This window comes from Sus scrofa, chromosome 13 (assembly GCF_054392235.1).
Source record: "Sus scrofa isolate SSC_HxYL_T2T_F1_AM1 chromosome 13, Sscrofa_HxYL_maternal_Yorkshire_Landrace_v2.0, whole genome shotgun sequence".
Lineage (NCBI taxonomy): Eukaryota > Metazoa > Chordata > Mammalia > Artiodactyla > Suidae > Sus > Sus scrofa.
This window is the reverse complement of record NC_139395.1, coordinates 100,108,863-100,122,599: the sequence shown is the minus strand read 5'-3', so window position 1 is coordinate 100,122,599 and position 13,737 is coordinate 100,108,863. Positions and strand designations below refer to the sequence as shown.

At 35.4% G+C, this 13,737-nt stretch overlaps 1 pseudogene; it reads left to right on the top strand.

The window, feature by feature from the left end:
* The first annotated feature begins 10,329 nt into the window (after positions 1–10,329).
* Positions 10,330–10,428, top strand: LOC146397517 (U2 spliceosomal RNA; annotated as a pseudogene).
* Positions 10,429–13,737: the final 3,309 nt, after the last annotated feature.

Here is a 13,737-nt window from a genome sequence, read left to right as displayed (position 1 = left end):
TCTTACACAAGCATTCACATATCTAAAGAGGAAAAATATATTTTTTTAAATCAAAGGCAGTCTAAATCTAGATGTGGGAGAGGGGGAGAAATTTTCTATATTTATGGTGCATAATTGTGTAAAGACATACAAAATTCATATGCCCACACAAAATATTCCATGTGTACCACATCTCAATCTGAAGTCACATTTGAGTTATAGCAGAATCAGGTCTTAAATGAAAATGTCCACCAAATAACTATATTTTGCCTTATACATATAAAAATAAAAGACACATTAAATAACATAGCATACTAAGACCAATTTTTCCCAAATGTGAAAATTTCAAGACCAAGGAATGGAAACTTCTTATTTCTTTCAAAATGGCTATGTTAAGTCCTAAACTACAGCAAGCAAGTTATTATGTGTAATAATTACCACATTCAATTTAATTTCCAAAATTAAGAAGCATTGATAGAATCTATGCTATCCACCAGCAATCTCATCACTTTTAAATCAAAATCATTTGTTTTGTTTGTATGCATATATTTTTTTCTCTTTGAGAAGTCCTCTCTATGGTTGCCATTTATTTTTTTAATTATCTTAATATTATAACAGAACATCCTGTTCAGTCTACCCTGCAGAGTTCTGCAATCAGTCTTACATTTTTCCACTCCCCATGCCACTACTTTAGATGGTGGCTTTTTTTTTTTTTTAATGGAACCCATGTTATTGTACTAGCCTCTTAACTAGCCTCCTAAATGTCAGTTTATTCAATAGATCTACTTATCTCCTATTTGCTACTTGAGTTATTTATGTAAAAGCAGTTGAGATCATGTCACTTCTAAGTCCCCCTATACCTATTTCACTGAATAATATTCAAAATCTTCAACATACTTTTCAGGTCCAGTAAAGGTACACTAAGGGTGAGTGAAGTTGCTTGATGGAATCTGTGGGAGCTAAAGATCACAGATCAAGGTTGTAATCATTCAGGGAGTTCCTCCCTACAGCACAGTGGGTTAGGATCCTGCATTGTCTCTACCATGGCTCAGATCACTGCTGTGGCATGGGTTTAATCCCCAGCCTGGCACTATGGGTTAAGGATCCAGCATTGCCACAACCACGCTATAGGTTGCTGTGGCTCAGATTCAATCCCAGGTCCCAGAACTTCCATGTGCTGTGGGTGTGGCCAAAAAAATGTCATTATTCAAATATTTCCAAACATTTTCAGGTCACATTAAGCAGCCATACAGACTTAGTCCACAGATCTTTAATTTGCATTCTCTAAATCTAGAAAAATCTGGTTATATTTTTTTTTCCTAGACCCTATTCTTCATCAACAGTCTATATCATATGAGTCTGTCCTCTACATGCTTTGAATTTTACTGCCTTTCATACATTAATTCACAAATAATCTGCAGCCAGGAATGTCCTCTCCACTCTGTACCTACAAGAATATCCATCTCCTTCCGGATTGAGCTGTAATGAAATTCTATCACTGAAATTGTCCATGATTTTGGAATTAGAATTCATAATGCCTGATCAGAAGCTTTTTGCAACTCATTATTTTTTGCCCTCAAGTCAATTATTAGTGTATGCATGTATAAGTACACACACACGCACACACACACACTTTAAAACCTCACAGAGTTCTTTTTCTTTTTCTCTATATAGATGGAATTCTCAGGCTCTCAGGAAATATATATTTGATGCTTTAATGTAACTCTCACTCTCTGATATAGTGTCCTGAGTAGACCAGGTTCTCAGTAAATTCTGAAAATAAATTTGGGAAAGGAAAACATTTGAGTGAATAAAATTCACGACTTTTGGATCTAAAAGAATCTGAGCTTTATTTATAAGATTCCACTTATTCTGAATAAATCTTACCCATTATCAAAATTCCCTGAGTTTCAATTGTTCAGCTCCAAAATTATGATAATAAAGCAGACCTCACAGAGTTGTTATAAGGATTAATCATAATCTAGTACATATAAAGTCCATGGGATGCAGTATGCACCTAGTAAATAGTGGCTTTTGTCACTAATATTAACCTTTGCCCGTGTAAAATGACTTTTTGTTTGGAGTTTTCAGATTTGTCCCTTTAAAATTCCTCTTGATGAGATGGTTTTATTTCAAGCCCTAATTCATCTGACATAAATTACTGTTGTATCCATAATAACTTAAAAAATAAAGCACTGTTGGACTGAAGCACTGTATAAGACTGAAGATTGTTTAATATTGCCAAACTGAATGGATAAAATCAGTGGAAAGCCAAGAATAAAATGCAAATAGTTCCCAGTTGTTTGATAGCTACATATCTGTATGATAAACCAGGGACAATGTCATGAATTTTCACTCATATTATAATTTAAGATGCTTTCAACTATTAGACAGAAAATCCAACCCTTATTCTAGTGGTTAGGTAACCCCTAAGCATGCTGTGATCAGACATCAGATCCATTTGGGGGATGTTTTATTTGATCAGATCTTTCCTGTTGCTTCTTCTCAAGTTGTCTTTCATCAAAGCAAAGTGCTTGAGGGAGCTTTCATTCTACATCTAGAGAAAATGCATTTTAAGAGAAGGTAGAGGCACCACTCACTACTACCACCATGATTTAATGACATTTCTGAGCTTTATTCTGATTGGGAAGACAGAGGTGATGACTCCTTACCTGAACCAATCAGCAACGTCACCTTACCTGATAGTGGATAAGCTTAGATAAATCAATGCCAGTCCAGCAACTGGTTAATATAATCAAAATAAATAGTTACTGCACAATTCTAAGAGTTAAATAAGGAATTCTGGAGAGAAAACTACCATGCCGTGTGTGTGTGTGTGTGTGTGTGTGAAGACTGCTACTTTAATTTTCAAAAATCATCCAAGTCTGGAGTTCCCATCATGGCTCAGTGGTTAATGAATCTGACTAGGAACCATGAGGCTACAGATTCGATCCTGGCCTTGCTCAGTGGGTTAAGGATCTGGCATTGCTGTGGTTCTGGAGTAGGCCAGCGCCTACAGCTCCGATTAGACCCCTAGCCTGGGAACCTCCATATGTGCAGGTGCAGCCCTGGAAAAAGACAAAAAGACGAAAAACAAAAAAACAAAAACAAAACTAGCTTTCTTGTTGAACATTTGTGTGCTTGTTGGGGGATTTCCATAATTCAAACCTATACCAGAATGTGCTTTCAACTTTCCATTCAAAAGACTTAATCAGGAGCAAACAAAATGTCCTGCTTAAGGTTTAAAAAATAAAAATAAAAAAATCATCTAAGTCTGGTTTAGTTGTGACCAGTATAAATATGAAATCAATATATCATTTCAGGAGTTCCCCATTGTGGCTCAGCAGAAAGGAATCTGACTAGCAACCATGAGGACACAGGTTCGATCCCTGGCCTCACTCAGTGGGTTAAGGGTCTCGCTTTGTCTGTTAGCTGTGGTGTAGGCTGCAGATGCGGCTAGGATCCCACATTGCTGTGGCTATGGTATACAAGCAGTTACAGCTTCGATTCAGCTCCTAGCCTGGGAACCTCCATATGCCACAGGTGTGGCCCTAAAATAGAAAAGACACACACAAAAAAATACATTATTTCAACTCTCCATCTTAAATTTTGTGAAAATTTCATTTTACATAACACAGATGCAAAAACCAGTTCTCAGGATCATTTCTGAGTATAACATTCTCCCTTTAAATGAATTACTCTAAGACTTTGTTTTTTTACTTTTTTTATTCTTTCATTCATTTGAATTTCCTTAATAAAGGATCTGAATGCTTTTTAGCTAGTAGATATCATGTACTTTACAAATAATACTTCTTTGGAAAAACATGTAACTACCAGTTACAAAACAAGAAGGTGTAGAAATTTCTTAATTTTAATATCCAAAGAAAACAGACCTAAGTAAATGTTTCCTAAAGTCTTTTATTATAACTTGCTGATGCCATTAAAGCCAATGTCTTAAATTGACTTAAATGCCTTAAAGTAAATACCATTAAGTTAAAGTTAGGGAGTTCCCGTCGTGGCGCAGTGGTTAACAAATCCGACTAGGAACCATGAGGTTGCGGGTTCGGTCCCTGACCTTGCTCAGTGGGTTAATGATCCGGCGTTGCCAAGAGCTGTGGTGTAGGTTGCAGACGCGGCTCAGATCCCGCGTTGCTGTGGCTCTGGCTTAGGCTCCGATTCGACCCCTAGCCTGGGAACCTCCATGTGCCGTGGGAGCGGCCCAAAGAAATAGCAAAAAGACAAATTAAATAAAATAAAATAAAGTTAGAACGCCTGAAAAAAAAAGTGGTATTTTTTCATTATATGAATAGATTCAAAAAGTGAAAAATCTAAGACTCAGTGACTTAATAACTTAGTTAACCAGAATCTTTGGAACCAGAAGTTTTTTTTCCTCTCAGTTTTGAGAAGTTGTGCCCTCTAAGTAAATATGTAGTTGATCTCAACTATTTTTTTTTACACATGCTTTGATCTTTTTTAATAGGGCATGGTGGATCAATGCTAAGTTTTAAAACTAACATTGCTGACTCTACCACAGCACATGTTTCCACATTCACACCATAACGATAGAGAAAAAAGAGGTAAGCAACTTGCTACCTCTGCTTGTCTATAATGTTAGACCATGACTATGAGTGTTTTGACACGATGACGTAAATGTTAATTACTGTCATTTGTGAAGGATGTGCTGGTTCTGTTCATTGATTTTCTACAAAGTATAAATCCTCCTGATCTCGAATACATGGATTTCAGAAGTCTGTATCTACTACTATGTTTTCCAAAAAAGATTACCATCATCAATTCCAAAATAATTGTACTCTTGTATAAAGAAGATGGTTCTAACTGCAAGGAAGAGTGCCAAAACATGGGATACAGAGAAGGCTGGAGATGTCACTGCACCCTGATCAGATCATGAAAGATGCCCACAATCCAACAAAGGACCATGGTGTTCTTCAAAGGTAAGTAAAATGTTGTTATTCAAACAACAACTTAGGTTTTCCATGCTGATGGCATAAGAAACTGTATAGTTTCCATGTTTTTCTAAGTTTTTAAGTGTCATTTAAGTCAACTAAGGCCATTGTACATCAAGGCTCTCCTAGGATAAGATTAAAGTCTTGAATATTTCAGTAGTTAATTAGAATGTATTTAAAATTTTATTTGAATATCTGAAATTTAAAGAAAAATTAACATTCTTTGAGCTAATGAATGAATAGGGAAAAATCTTATCTTTCAAGTCAGCTCTGAAAGACCTTCATAGTCTGTTGATGACAGAACGAAATCCCAATAATTACTGACACCATATCAATTCATTCAGGTTTGTATTGGCAGCTCTTCTCAAGAGGAAAAGTTACAGTGTTAACTAAGCATATTGAAATGGAAGAGATTTTAAGTCCACAGTGCTTTACGCAAAAAGCGCTTTGCCTATTCATTTTTGGCACAAGTCCCGGGAAGATGTATGTATGTATGTATGCATTTGTGTATGTTTGTGTGCCTGTGTGTGCATGCACACAAATTCCAAAAGATTATTCTGGAATCTTTTGTTTAAGATGGATCTTCAAAATAATCACAGAGTATATAATTTTGAACAATTTATATGCAATTTATTTAGTAAATGAAAAGTAAAATAGTATGATGGTATTACACTCCATGGGAGGCAAAGTAGGTCATTAACTGTTGCTCTAGCAATTTCTATTTAACAAGCTCCATTAGCACAAAGTCTCTGATTTCTCTCCAATGAGTAGAACAAACCACAGCATTTCTTTCTGCTTTTGCTCATTTTAATGGAGTGGAATCAGGGACTGTAGTAAATTTTGTTGCTTCTGTAGCATTAGTCAGATAGGACAATAATTTTTTATTAACGTATTGTCAGTCATTCATTCTGCAAAAACATATTGTTACTGTATCTTGTGTCAGTGTGGCCTAAATATGAAGGTAATCAACTGGCTTACAATAAAATCCTTGGCTGCAAGGTGGGGATGAAGAGGATGTGCTTAAAATTACTGCTTAGGAAGTATCAGAGGCTCAGAAATTTATGCACAGTGAAAAAAAACAAAACAAAACAGTTTTCCAGCAGTGTTCAAACTGGACAGACTCTCCTTATGAAAGCCAGAATTACGTACAGTGAAAAAATGTTTTTATTCAGTGTACAAACTGGAAATAGTTTTGCTATCACAGTTGCAGATGTGTACAATCTCGCTTTATACCAGCACCTTCACTCCACCACAGCAGCCTTTTTCTCTTCCTCTTCTCTCTCCCTCTTCTCCGCTATCACCACCACTACAAGAATACAGCTAGTGACATACACACAGGAATCAGAGCCAAAGAGAACAGCCAGCGCTGAGCACAGGACACTGAGAGAAAGCCTTCCCCAAGTCTCAGGAAGCAGACATTTATTTTGGAAAATGTATCATAGGAAAATTAAGCTTTTTAAATCCCAGCATCTCATGGATTGGAGTCATCAGGGATGAGGAAAGCCAGAAACAAACAATGACAAAAAATGCTGAAGAATCTGCTCTTAATTCAATTCAGATGTTTGAGTAATTACATGTCAAAGAAATATTTTCTGCAGTTTCTGGAAAAAAAATAATACAAGGAACTATCACTTGACACAAATGGACATGGGGGATGGAAGAGTTTGAGCTCCTTTAAGTAGTTTTATTAACTGGTATCATCAGGAAGGAATTCCTAATGAAGGTGAAAAGACACCACAGAACCCTTGAAGGATGGCTCCATTTCTTGGAGAAAGAAAAATTAATGAATAAGAGAGAGCACCAAGTAATTAATAAAGTAAGAAATGAACAGGATGATATGCCTCAGAGACAAGAAAGGGCAGGATCAGAAGAGCATGTACTTTTTAGGATGGCAGGGGTCAGAGCTGGTCATCCACCCCTGAGAAGTAAATCTTGTGAATATTCACAATGCGGACACATTCAGATACTGCTAGCGCTCTAGTATTTCTATCAGTCTTTGATGGTAATCTGAGTAATAAAACATCATACTTCATTTTCACAAGATGAATGATCTAGTTGCTCAGTGCATCCTAAATTCATTTCTGAGAATTCACAAAAAATCAATTATCAAAGATATAATATGCCTTCCTGAAGAACTCCGTAGTGCTGCTAAATGTGGAGGGCATTACAAAGCCATGTCATCGCTAGTTATCTTCTTGTGCTTTATTCGCTCTAGAACCATCTTTTTACATACTATAACTCTCTAAATATAATGCATTGCATTGCTGGGCAAACAGTGATTTGAACAAAGATCAAAATGGAATGTGTTCCCTTCATTGTCTTGGACTACGTTTTAGCTGTGTTGTGGTAACAAGCTGAGTTTAGGCATCTGACAGACAGGACAGCTGGGCAGTTGAGTCAGCAATTCTGGCACTATCAAATTGCAGGTGCAGAAATGAAACTCTCAAATACTTGAGAACAGTTGCCTTTGGACCAGCTATGAACTTGACCTCATTTCAGATAGCAGCTTTTCTTTTTCACCCACAGCACAGCTGAAGTTTAGAATAGAATTCATTTAGCTCAACTTTCAAAAACAAATTGGTTTAAAACCTATTTTCCCAAATTTCCTTTGAAGACAAAATGCCATGCATTTTTTCTTTGTTATTTAAAAGGTTTATGAAGAATTAACAAGTGAGAATATATTCCATACATCTGTTTCTAACATAGACTTTAGTTATGGTACCTTAAGTCCTTTGTGAAATTTTGAAAGTATTTTCTTGGGGATTATTTTTTTATCCTGATAGGATGTATTCCTTGAATTGATATCTTTTATTGCACTACACAAATTTTAATAGAAGTACATAATATCCTACTCGTTTTTTTTTTCTATTCAGGATATTGTTCTACTGAATTGCTTTGTCCAAAAAAGTGATCCCAGCAATTGCAAATTTTTATTCAGAGGTATCTGGACCCCTTTCTAAAAATAGAAATAGGAGTTTGCACTATGGCAGAGGGGGTTGAGGATCTCATGTGTCTCCATGGCAGAGAGGGTTCCATTCCTGGCCTGGCACAGTGGGTTAAGGATCCAGCATTGCTGCAGCTGTGGTAGAGGTCACATCTGTGGCTGGGACCTGATCACTGGCCTGGGAACTTCCATACTCTGTAGGTACAGATAAAAAAAAAAAGAAAGAAAGTGTATAAACTTTAGCTATTCGATATATCTAAGAAATAGAGTGTCTCAACTCTATAAAGAATAACAATTTGCTAAAAATGTTTTACCCCATACTAAGGCAAAAAAGTACTCAGTGATTATTAAACCAGAGTTCAGATAAATTGCATATAAAAATAATCCTGCTAGTAGAAGCTATTCAGTATAGAACGTGAAGTGATTAAATGGGAACGACAATGGAAAACCTCTGAAACACTACTCGAAGGGATGGTTAATGGTCTTGAATAAGACATGACATTGTCTGCATAACTCTACAGAGTGAAGAAGCAACTTTCCATTAAAAGCATTTAGACTATCCTGTATCTTGTCCTTCCTGACACTCAGTATACAAAGAAAACTGGATATTCCAGAGAAAAGAGAACCAACATCTTGCTTTTTTATTTTAATTGATGTGGCATTGCTTCTTTATATGATTGCTAAAATTTGTGTCTCTATACATGCACAGTAACTCCTTCCCCATTGGCAGCCTCCTCTCAACTTATACTTTTTACCACCACACATGTCTATCATATACTGGATCTGATAATGTTCTAAGTCTAGGTCATTAAATGAGGAAAAGTTAACCCAGTAAAAATTTTTTTTTAGTGCAAAGAACTGGGAAAGGATTTGTTTGTGATATGACGATAACTAAACATCATCCCTGCTTTCAAAGAGGTGGTCGACCAAAGAGAATTTGGCATGTGCACAGATAACACATTCAGGAGACACTGTTTAAAGGGGTAATAAGATAAGACAGGGAGAATAATGATTCTGGGGTGTCATATGAAGACCTCCCAAGTGGATTGGTTCTGAATGACTGCATGGGATTGTCAAGCAGGGAAGAGAAGTCTTTCCCCAAGAGAGAAAACAGTATGATCAAAGGCTCAAAAGTAGAAAAAAGTAGGGAATTCTGACTGTGCATAAGAAAGGAGACTCTGTACCTGTTAATCTTTGCTGATGGTATCTTTTTCCTCACCATACTCATTCTCTAAGATTTAGCTAATGAAACATCCTTAAAGAAGTCTCAGAACACAGACATTACCAGGCCAACTACATATTTCTATCATAACATATTTTCAGTATATACTGTGTTGTATGATAACCCATCTGCATACATCATTTACCTAGTAATTAAATTGTAAATCCTGAAAGGATAGGCTTTGTGATTCAATCATCTCTATATCTTGAAATCATAGTCCAATGCCTGTTACTTTGTAAATATTTATTGAACTGATGAATAATTAAATGCTCACTTTATATTAAGATACATATTCACAACTATTATTTAATACTTACAGCATATACCAGCGATATACCTACATATGTATCTATAGTACATACTATAGATAATGCTTACAAATTGTAAGATTTTATTTGTCATATTTAAGCTTTTGGAAAATAATTCTGTTCAAAATGAAAGCCTCTACTCTCAAGAACAGAGAAGTTTCTCTATGTCCACAAGTATTTTATAAGCATGATTCTAGACTATAAATGCAATAGTAGGTCAATGTTAAAATGTTTAAATTTATATTGAAAAAATTTATCCCTATGACATAATGCTCTGTGCTGAAACTGCATTGTTTCCCTATGCATCTATTTCTAACCTGAGATTCTGAATGTTCCAGCCTCTCTTTTACCAAATACCATCTGTAAGACTATAATAACAGTAATTAATGTCAGGAAGAATGTAACAAAACTGATTGGGAATTATATATGAGTGTGTTGACAGTTTATTTTTTAAATAGATGTACACAAATTCTTCTTTTTCAAGACTAAACAGAACATTAAATATTTTTATAATGTCAATGACTTCTTTATATTCCTAGTTGCCAGGATTAGGGACTTTTTTTCTCTCCAAAGTTAAAGCAACCAGAAACTCACTGATGGCTCATCCCCTAAATTTAGCTCAGTTTTTGGCTTTCTATTTTTAATCTAATCCATTTTGCTTTAATTTTAGTTATAAAATATAAATATTTGTTAATATACTTTAATATTATTTAGACAATACACACTGAAAATTCTCTTTGATTCTCATTCCACTTCGGTCCCTTCCCCAGATATAACTATTAATATCATTTTTCTGTGTATCCTTCCAGAATTTCTTAAATGTTACATGCTTACATTGTACCCTTAGAAAATACAGCTTGTCTGTGTTAATGCAGTTTACATTAGTGGTATCATACTTTAGATATTGTTCTAATTGCTTCTCGGCCTTTTGGCTAAGATCAAGTGTAGGTATTGTTCTACCCTTGGTTATGTTTTCTTTCATACTTATATTTCTTCATAATGGTACATATAAATCTATCTTTTGCTCCTTATCTTCTTAATATTCCTTGATGGGGCTCTTTTCTACTTCACATAGTCATTTCCCTGTGATGGAGAGCCTCATCATTTCAGTGAATGATGACCTAAATGATACATTTATTTATGCCAAATCATCCTCAAAATCCTTAGCAATTTTTAATTCCACTTGACAGTCAACAAAAAATTACATCCAAATATTTTTTAGCCAATTTTTTATTGCATTACAGCCATCTTTCTAGCATAATTTTATTTGTTCTTTAATTGTATTTATGGAGCATTTTATTTCACCAATTTTAGAAAAGTAATTTTCAAAATAATAATTTTGTTTTGGTATTTTATATCTTATTTAAGAAGGCCTTACTCCCAGATTCTATACTCTCTGTGATTTGATTCTTTTTTTTTTTTTTTTTTTTTTTTGTCTTTTTGCTATTTCTTGTGCCGCTCCCGCGGCATATGGAGGGTCCCAGGCTAGGGGTCGAATTGGAACTGTAGCTGCCAGCCTACGCCAGAGCCACAGCAACGCAGGATCCGAGCCACGTCTGCGACCTACACCACCACAGTTCACGGCAACGCTCGATCGTTAACGCACTGAGCAAGGGCAGGGACCAAACCCGCAACCTCATGGTTCCCAGTCTGATTCGTTAACCACTGTGCCATGATGGGAACTCCCGATTTGAGACTTTTAACAATTTTATAATTTCCATTTGAATATTATCTTTAAAACATATTCAATTAGTGATCTAATCTTTTTTTTTTCTCAAAGAACTGATACAAAACAAACTTGCTGCAGTCTATTCTTTCCATTATAGACTAAAATCATTGTCATCACAATTTAAACTGAAGAAAGGAGTGCAGACAAAATTTCATCTTAAATGGGGGAAATGATATGAAATATCCCTCATCATGACAATTTGTGTGTTTTGCTTTGAGTCCTGTTTTGGATACAATTTCCTATTTCTTTTTTAAACATCACACACACACACACACACACACACACACACACGCACATTTCCTTTTCCAAACTTCCCATATAAAATGATTTAGTTTTGTTTGCTTTTAACACCTTTCTTTGGAAACAACATCTAGCTAAACATTTTAAACCTGCTCTCAGAAGCCATTAATAGGTTAAGTTGCTCTGACACATTATGAATATTCTTCTGCTTAGACTTACCCTTTGAATTTTTTTGTATGGGTTATAAGTATATTAAGCTTTAAAAAAATTTAACACAGATTTCATAGCCACATTTTCTCTCCATCCTAGAGATCCCCCACGCAAATAAGACAAGAAATGTCTTCTTTTACCAGCCTTTGCCAACTTCCCAAATGTTATAGACCCTTCAGAGCTCTAGCAAACTCCCTGTCATTGAGATCTTCTGATGTTTTATTTCCAAGTTGGCATTAAGTTTAAATTTGTTAAAATATGTTTTAGATTACTTTCTATACCACATTACTGAGGTTTTATTTTTATTTATTTACCTAATTTCAGTATGTACTCTAGAAACTGGGCAATATGATTTTCCCTCAGAATTTCATCATGTTTCTCTACTTTCCTCATCTATCTGATATACCAGTAAGATGTCTGATGATAATCTGGTTTTCCTTATTTAAAGTAAATCTATCCATTCCCACTGGAAGGTGTTTAGGAGTCCACCTTCAATATTCAATACTTTTTACATTTGCTCCAACATATGTCTAGACATGAATCTTTTAAATTCATCCTATTCAGTCCTTGGTTGAGCCTGTCAGTCTAAGGACATTGTCTTTATCTCAGGCTGTGAAAGCCTTTATGTTTTAAAGTTTCCTCCCCTCCATTCTTGTAATAATTAAAAAAAAAATAATCTTCTCTTTGATGAGTATTCATTCATCTGAATTATTGTGAGTCTCTAAATTTCCTTTCATTTTTCTCATACGAGCTCACTATTTCAGTTCACTGATTTGTTCCTCAGCTCTTTCTCTTCTCCTTCCCTAGGGCCTTTCCCATACCGCTCAGTGTACCTTCACTCTTTATGTCTCACCTCATTCCATTAGGTCAGTATATCTCAGTGACCAGCTTTCCCAAGTCTCCTCAGCCTCTCTGTCAGTAACTAATCATTGTTCACAACACTCAGTCCTGAGGCACATACTGGAATCTTTACAATTCCATTACCCTGCTTTCCTGTGAGAAAAGAATGTAGAGGCAGACTCAACAAGGAAAGCGAAATAATCATGCTCCCATTACTTTAGTCATATCTTTTATTCTAAGCTTAATCCTACTCAGCTTGACAGTGACCCTTTGATAATTCTAGATGATTATGTGAATTTTGCAGAAATGTGCAGAAAGAAAGTGTGTGAAAGAAAAGTGTCATGAAATTGCAAATGCAGGTGACAGCAAGTGACAGAAATTGGAAAGAGTGTTTGATTGTACTCGAGCTAATGGTGATATTGATTTCATGCTCCGATAGACCCTAAAGGACAAGGCAGCATAATAGTATTTCATTTCCATTTAACATTATGGGTGTAATACAAGTCAAGGTATTTTTGCTTTTAAATATCTTCTTTTAAAGTAAGGTGAATTGAGGGTATAGAAAAGAATTACATATAAATCATATTTATTTGAGGTGCATAAGTGCTTCTCCAAAGAAGTGCCATATAAACTGACAACCGTTATTATTAAAACATACTTCACAAAATAACTTCTCAATCAACTTGATGTAAATTAATAGAGTAAATATGGACAAAAATAAATAAAGCCCAGGCCTAAAATAACAATATTACAATAAACCTAGGCACTGTAGAGCTCTTTAGCTTTAACAACAAAGTGACTAAAATATACATTAAGACTCATGTCCAGGGTACTGCAGAGGGAGAACAGAAACGGTTACTCCTGTCATGGAGCTTAGCTTCTACATACAGAGACAAACATTATTCAAATAATCACATCAACAACGGGTGCAATTACAAACTGAGACTGAGTAGAGTGTTAAGAGGGAAGGGAGTATAGTACATGATAGTTTTTAACTAAAGAACCAGAACAAACAGGAATGTCAGGGCAAGTTTTCTTGGGAAAAAAAGGTACTTGTTCCAGTTCTGGAGGACAAATAAGATATAAGCAGGAGCGGGGGAGGTTTGGGAGAATTCTGAAGGCTAAATATAATATGTGTAAAAGCACTGTGACAGGAGAAAATGAAAGAAAACCTTTAAGACCGGAGAGCAATGAGAGTGACAAAAAGAACCTTTGCAGGGCAACCTCTGCAATACTAAGTACTTTAGACTTCTTTCAAAGAACAATGGGGAAGCAATAAAGTGACTTCAGTCAACTTTTTA